We start from the raw sequence: 8,418 nt of genomic DNA, 5'->3' as shown, positions 1-8,418 counted from the left end.
TAAATGGTGTTGTCAACTTTTGGTGAGTTATCATGAGTCTTAACAATATTTAGTGTTTCTATCCCTCCTGGTTGCAGAGAAAAGCCTGCAAATGTGAACTGTAGATGCTCAAAAATCAGAAGCCAGACTCATGGTTCTGTGGGGGACCTGACTAATGAGTTGTGAACACTTGAGGTTTCTCAATGTTTGATGCCCAGCCAGATGTTCTAATGGTCTAATCTGAAGCCTATTAAAGTCAATGGAAAGACTCCCTTTTATTTAGGGGACTTTCAATCAGGTTTATTGTGCCTTATTAGCCTAATTCCTGCCCTGGGAAGCTGTAACGCCTGAAGGTATAGCATAGTTTTAGTTAAGCCACATCATCTTTCTTCTGCGTCCTTTCTTTCTCCCACCACCTCTCGTAAAATGTGACTACAAGTGGTCAGCATTTCAGTTCTACATCTTGTCTAGAACAGAGTCAACCTACTGTCATGAAAGCTGTAGGCATTCAGCACTGACTGAGGGAAGAGCACCATATATTGAATCACCCTTGCTGGTTCCTCCAGCATCTGGTTCTTTCGGGGAAACATTAGTCATCTTTTGAAAAGTATGTTGTCAACTGAGTACACTGTTGCCATTAAACAGCCATTAAATTTACAAGAAGAGGAGAAGATTAGTGTTCCCAAATTAACAGTTGGCTGATTGTGATGAAAGCCTGGAAGTAATTTTTTTTTTTTAGCAGTGAAGTAAGGAGGGGAAAGACACAAGTGAAATTGTCCCCTCTAATACGGCTCTGAAATATTCAAGAACTCCTCAGCCAACCATGAAACACAATTTTCCCCTTCTTCAATACAACTTTGTGTAGTTTACTAAATAAATTATGATCTACATTGGCCCATAGCTTCAAGGGTTTTGCATGGCCTCTCACACTCCTAGGAAATTCATGAATAATTAGGGACCAGACTTGCTCCTATTTAAATTGATGCCAAAATTCCCATTGATTACAGTGGGAGCAGGAACAGGTATCTTATCACTGAACCCTGCTGACCAGTGAGGAAAATCAACTTGCTCCTAAGGCCAAAACCGCACTAATAGTTCCATTTTTATTAAGGAAATAGCAATAGATAAATTTAAAGTTGCAATTCTATATTTCCAAATTGTTGGCTGAAACAATAGGAATAAGGGTACAGTTTGTTCACTTATTCCAGAAGGTACCATAGAGGGCAAATCATAAATATCTAACATTTCTACTTTGAATGGCATCATAAAAGAAAATTAGATAAACAGTGAAACATAAATCAGAAGTGCTGCCAAAAACTGATGCAGTGATTTAGAAAAAAATGCCAGACTAGTAACCAAGAACACTCTTGTTTGTTCCCTGGAAATAAAGAAGAAAAAAAATCACTTGATATCTTCAGTAATACAAGCATTGATTGATTGCTTCCCATAATGCCGTCTTATGTATCCTCTAGAGTATCACATGAATCACTGGTTCATCTGTTTTAAATGGTGGTTTTAGTTATTCTAAATTTATATTGACAGTTTGAACAAAGGAAAGCAGGACCTGAGTACTGTAGGCCCCTTCTGCTACTTTAGGCCTAATTTAGTAAAGTACTTAAGCATGTGAGCAGTCCTATTACATTTATATTTGTGCTTAAGTACCTTTCTGAATTAGGGCCATGTGTTCTCGCTCAAAGCACCAGGACTATCGTCTGCCTGCAGATCTGAAAAATATTTCTCTGACTTCAAATTAATTTCAATAAATCCATGTTTTCTATGATTCAGAATAGCGCATAGATCGTAAGCTCATGACCTCTGTACTATGTGCAGGAGGAATTTGTGAACACAATATAAAACTTCAGGAAGGAAATGGCATAGCAAATGGATGACGAAGTCCAATGGAACTACCTTAACCTGTGAAGCTTCTCTTCTGTGGGTTCCACTTTAAATACTTAAGCAGTCCTCGGGTTGGAGAGTGACTGACTCCATAACCTAGTGGTTTGGGTACCCACATTAAAGACTCTGGGTCGGGTCCAGTCCCTCTACTCCAGTCATTTCCATTATTTATCCACCATGGAACAGCTTCAACAGGAGAGCTTGAGGAAGTCCTACATAACAATATTCACTAACTAAGTGGTTAGACGTTAGAGCATTCTCCTGGGCGGTGGGGGGACCCTTTCTCCCTCTCTCTCCAGCAGCGGAGGGAGAGAATTGAACCTGGGTTTCCTATATTGCTAGGCATGTGCTCCAAAGCACTGGGCTAAGACTTATAAGGGTGGGGATGTGAGCAGTCATCACATCTTTCCCTTCCTGCTCCCCAGCTTTGCAAAGGACCTGATCAGGTAGACAGTCTCTTGAGCACACCGACTGGTTCTGGCTCCACACACAACTTCCCTGGTTTTGTGACTTGCTCTGGGGCCATAAACATCCAAATGCCTAGAGGGAGGCAGCAGGGTATGTGCTTACAGGCTGAATCGTCGGCAACTAGGGAACTTTCACTGCAAAAATTTAGATGCCAAATGAATTTTGGTGTGAGTTTTGTGAATTTCAGTGGAGCCCAAACTGGGACTTAGGCACCAAAGTCTATGGTTCGGAGCTTAGGTTCCTACAAATAGGCTGTTATTTTGATGAACATTCTATGAATTTGTAATTAAAAGTCAAATCAGATTAATTTCACATGGTTTCATGTTTCTCTACAAATAGTTTTGTTCAGTTTTATATTTAATCTAACTTGAATGGAAGGCTGCAACAAGATTAACAAGCCAAGAATAACAAGTACAAAGGAGTAGAAAATTAAGGGCACTGGTGTAAAACCTGTGCATGGCATAGACTGGAGCAGGCAGTCACTCCCACTGCACTGAAAGCAAGCAGACCTTTGCCTGTTTGGTTCATGATGGCAAACTTCAAGAGATTCAGAATGTAGGTGCAGTTCAGATGGCACCCAAATGTTTAGGTGATTACCTGTATCTGAACAACTTGGCTCTACACAACCAGGTGGAAAAATCTCCTACAGGGGGAGATTTTCAACACTTCTGTGGCTTTTCCCATCATGCACCCAGAAATACCAAAGTGGGAGGAAAAGAAAGGGAGAGAATTAGCCAAACCTTTTCAGACGTCAAAAATGGTTCATGGCTGGGTTTTGTTCAGAGCTTTTTGCGGGTTCTTATTCTTTCAGAAGCAGTTCATCCTTCCATAACTCCCCGTGCTTTAAACTACTACATGCTACAAGGGGCCACAGCAATGGTTCCCTCAACCCACCTAGCAATATTGTTAACCTATCCAACTATACTCTCAGCCCAGCAGAAGCAGCTGTTCTATCTCGGGGCCTCTCCTTCTGCCCCTCCACCCCCACGAACATGATAGAGTTCTGTGGTGACCTAGAATCCTATTTTCGACGTCTCCGACTCAAGGAATATTTCCAAAATACCTCTGAACAGCATACTAATCCACAGAGGTCTCCCTACCAACACTACAGAAAGAGGGATTCTAGGTGGACTCCTCCTGAAGGTCGAAACAGCAGACTGGACTTCTACATAGAGTGCTTCCGCCGACGTGCACGGGCTGAAATTGTGGAAAAGCAACATCACTTGCCCCATAACCTCAGCCATGCGGAACGCAATGCCATCCACAGCCTCAGAAACAACTCTGACATCATAATCAAAAAGGCTGACAAAGGAGGTGCTGTTGTCATCATGAAGAGGTCGGAATATGAATAAGAGGCTGCTCGGCAGCTCTCCAACACGAGTTTCTACAAGCCATTACCCTCTGATCCCACTGAGAGTTACCAAAAGCAACTACAGCATTTGCTCAAGAAACTTCCTGAAAAAGCACAAGATCAAATCCGCACAGACACACCCCTGGAACCCCGACCTGGGATATTCTATCTACTACCCAAGATCCATAAACCTGGAAATCCTGGGCGCCCCATCATCTCAGGCATTGGCACCCTGACAGCAGGATTGTCTGGCTATGTAGACTCCCTCCTCAGGCCCTACGCTACCAGCACTCCCAGCTACCTTCGAGACACCACTGACTTCCTGAGGAAACTTCAATCCATCGGTGATCTTCCTGATAACACCATCCTGGCCACTATGGATGTAGAAGCCCTCTACACCAACATTCCACACAAAGATGGACTACAAGCCGTCAAGAACACTATCCCCGATAATGTCACGGCTAACCTGGTGGCTGAACTTTGTGACTTTGTCCTTACCCATAACTACTTCACATTTGGGGACAATGTATACCTTCAGATCAGCGGCACTGCTATGGGTACCCGCATGGCCCCACAGTATGCCAACATTTTTATGGCTGATTTAGAACAACGCTTCCTCAGCTCTCGTCCCCTAAAGCCCCTACACTACTTGCGCTATATTGATGACATCTTCATCATCTGGACCCATGGAAAAGAAGCCCTTGAGGAATTCCACCATGATTTCAACAATTTCCATCCCACCACCAACCTCAGCCTGGTCCAGGCCACACAAGAGATCCACTTCCTGGACACTACAGTGCTAATAAACAATGGTCACATAAACACCACCCTATACCGGAAACCTACTGACCGCTATTCCTACCTGCATGCCTCCAGCTTTCACCCTGACCACACCACACGATCCATCGTCTACAGCCAAGCTCTGCGATACAACCGCATTTGCTCCAACCCCTCAGACAGAGACAAACACCTACAAGATCTCTGTCAAGCTTTCTTACAACTACAATACCCACCTGCAGAAGTAAAGAAACAGATTGATAGAGCCAGAAGAGTTCCCAGAAGTTACCTACTACAGGACAGGCCTAACAAAGAAAATAACAGAACACCACTAGCCGTCACCTTCAGCCCCCAACTAAAACCCCTCCAATGCATTATTAAGGATCTACAACCTATCCTAAAGGATGGCCCAACACTCTCACAAATCTTGGGAGACAGGCCAGTCCTTGCCTACAGACAGCCCCGCAACCTGAAGCAAATACTCACCAACAACCACATACCACACAACAGAACCACTAACCCAGGAACTTATCCTTGCAACAAAGCCCGTTGCCAATTGTGCCCACATATCTATTCAGGGGACACCATCACAGGGCCTAATAACATCAGCCACACTATCAGAGGCTCGTTCACCTGCACATCCACCAATGTGATATATGCCATCATGTGCCAGCAATGCCCCTCTGCCATTTACATTGGTCAAACTGGACAGTCTCTACGTAAAAGAATAAATGGACACAAATCAGATGTCAAGAATTATAACATTCATAAACCAGTCGGAGAACACTTCAATCTCTCTGGTCACGCAATCACAGACATGAAGGTCGCTATCTTAAAACAAAAAAACTTCAAATCCAGACTCCAGCGAGAAACTGCTGAATTGGAATTCATTTGCAAATTGGATACTATTAATTTAGGCTTAAATAGAGACTGGGAGTGGCTAAGTCATTATGCAAGGTAGCCTGTTTCCTCTTGTTTTTTCCTACCCCCCCCCCGATGTTCTGGTTTAACTTGGATTTAAACTTGAAGAGTGGTCAGTTTGGATGAGCTGTTACCAGCAGGAGAGTGAGTTTGTGTGTGTATGGGGGTGGGGGGGATGTGAGAAAACCTGGATTTGTGCAGGAAATAGCCCAAGTTGATTGTCATGCACATTGTGTAAAGAGTTGTCACTTTGGATGGGCTATCACCAGCAGGAGAGTGAATTTGTGTGGGGGGGTGGAGGGTGAGAAAACCTGGATTTGTGCTGGAAATGGCCCAACCTGATGATCACTTTAGATAAGCTATTACCAGCAGGACAGTGGGGTGGGAGGAGGTATTGTTTCATATTCTCTGTGTATATATAAAGTCTGCTGCAGTTTCCACGATATGCATCTGATGAAGTGAGCTGTAGCTCATGAAAGCTTATGCTCTAATAAATTGGTTAGTCTCTAAGGTGCCACAAGTACTCCTTTTCTTTTTGCGAATACAGACTAACACGGCTGTTACTCTGAAACATGAGAAACATGGAAGAAGAAAAGTTTCAAAATAGAATCAGGAACACACTTAGATGCTGGATTATGTTATAACTCTGCTAGAAAATGCACTTTTCTGAGCATCAGCCAGCACAATGTTGATAATTACTGCATTTTACAAAAGTTAACTACATATCTCATTAAAGCATCTGTGATTAAGTGCTTTTGTTATGCCCCTTTTTACAGTTGGGGAAGATCAGGCATACAGGTTATGCAGTAAGGTCACATAGGGAATCCACGTCTGCATCAGGAGTTCAGGGCTCACTCACTTTAGACCATTAGCCCACATCATTGTGGTGGAAAGCAGAGCACTAAATCTAAATATATGTTAGCATCTGTTTTAAATTGCAAACTCCTCTTTCATTTTTAATCTGCCCTACTGAAATGGGCACTCTTGGCATTTTTTCTCAAACTATTTTACAATTATGGCTGTAATATGGAATCATATTCTGGTCTTCTGTGTGGACATCTTTTGATATGTTAAGCTTTTTCAAAATATTTATTATTACTGGAATCATAGGTAGAGACTGGAAGAAACCTCATTAGATCATCCACTCCATCTCCTCTCACAGGAAAAGCCAAACAAAGCAAACACAAACTACCTGTATAGAAACAGCCAATGAAAATTATATGCAGAATTTTATAATTATAACATTCTCAATGAAAGCCTCTTCTCAGAGGTTATATGTGACACATAGTAGCTGTTGAGGTGGTTCCAGAGTCATGCTGGAGAGTGAGTTCAGAGGTTCATGTGATCGCCTTGTGTCATAAATATAAAGGGAAGGGTAAACCCCTTTAAAATCCCTCCTGGCCAGAGGAAAAATCCTCTCACCTGTAAAGGGTTTAGAAGCTAAAGGTAACCTCGCTGGCAGCTGACCAAAATGATCAATGGGGAGACAAGATACTTTCAAAAGCTGGGAGGAGGGAGAGAAACAAAGGGTCTGTGGCTGTCGGTATGCTGCTTTTGCCGGGGATAGAACAGGAATGGAGTCTTAGAACTTTTAGTAAGTAATCTAGCTAGGTATGCATTAGATTATGATTTCTTTAAATGGCTGAGAAAAGAACTGTGCTGAATAGAATGACTATTTCTCTCTGTGTGTCTTTTTTGTAACTTAAGGCTTTGCCTAGAGGGATTCTCTATGTTTTGAATCTAATTACCCTGTAAGGTATCTACCATCCTGATTTACGGAGGTGATTCCTTTACTTCTATTTACTTCTATTTCTATTAAAAGTCTTCTTGTAAGAAAACTGAATGCTTTTTTCATTGTTCTCAGATCCAAGGGTTTGGGTCTGTGGTCACCTATGCAAATTGGTGAGGATTTTTACTAAACCTTTCCCAGGAAGTGGGGTGCAAGGGTTGGAAGGATTTTGAGGGGAAAGACGTGTCCAAACTACATTTCCCAGTAAACCCAGTTAGAGTTTGGTGGTGGCAGTGGCTATTCCAAGGACAAAGGATAAAATTAATTTGTACCTTGGGGAAGTTTTAACCTAAGCTGGTAAAAATAAGCTTAGAAGGTTTTCATGCAGGTCCCCACATCTGTACCCTAGGGTTCAGAGTGGGGGAGGAACCTTGACATGGTGGCAGAGTGGTGGGATTAACCTGAAATCATTTTGAGATCAATTTGAGATTTTTTGAACTAGAAATAGAGATTTTAAAAAGGATTTTTTTTTCCTTTGGAGCTGCTGAAAAGCAGCATGTTTTTTTTCTGCTTTGGGGCTAAGCAGAGACAAAAGGGGATTATCTTTGTGAATTGCAGGTTTTCTTTGCCTGGAGGCAGGGTATTTAACCTCCTGCAGGGAAATTCACAGTCTTGATAAACCAGAAAATTTTTTTTTCCTAAAAGTAAATAGGGGGGATGTTCTACCCATTTGCCTGGAGACAAAAGTGGCAGGGGCTTTTTTTTTTTTTTTTTAGGATTTTGATTTTTTTTACAAGGAGCACCAGTTTGAAAAGGAATTTTTTTTCCTTTAGGCTGCTAGTAAGCAGGTTTCCAAGTAGTTGGAGGTTTTTTGCTTTGATTTGGGGCCAGAGCAGAGAAAAGGGAATTGTCTTTTTCTGTAGGCTGACAATCACTATCAGAGAATAGGTATTCTATTCCAGCACAGCAAAATTTTACAGCCAAGTTTTGTTTGTTTATTTCTAAACCTCGGGTGTAAAGTTAGTTAAAAACAGAGAGGTTAGGATGACAAAATCCACGGCTCAACAAAAGCTGGAATTAGCCAGATTTCAGGCTGAGGAAAAACAAAGGGAACATGAAAGACAGCTAGAACTCATGCGGCTGAAGAAGGAGGAGAAGGAAAAAGAGAGGAAGCATGCACTGGAGATGGAGAAGGTAAAGGCTCAGCAGAATATACCAACAAACCCTAGCAATCCTTCTCCAGGTACCACTCCCCATCCCAGAAAGTTCCCCACCTACAAGGCAGGCGATGATACTG

The sequence above is a fragment of the Lepidochelys olivacea genome (genome assembly GCF_965140295.1).
Source record: "Lepidochelys olivacea isolate rLepOli2 genome assembly, chromosome: 2".
Lineage (NCBI taxonomy): Eukaryota > Metazoa > Chordata > Testudines > Cheloniidae > Lepidochelys > Lepidochelys olivacea.
This window is presented reverse-complemented; position numbering follows the sequence as displayed.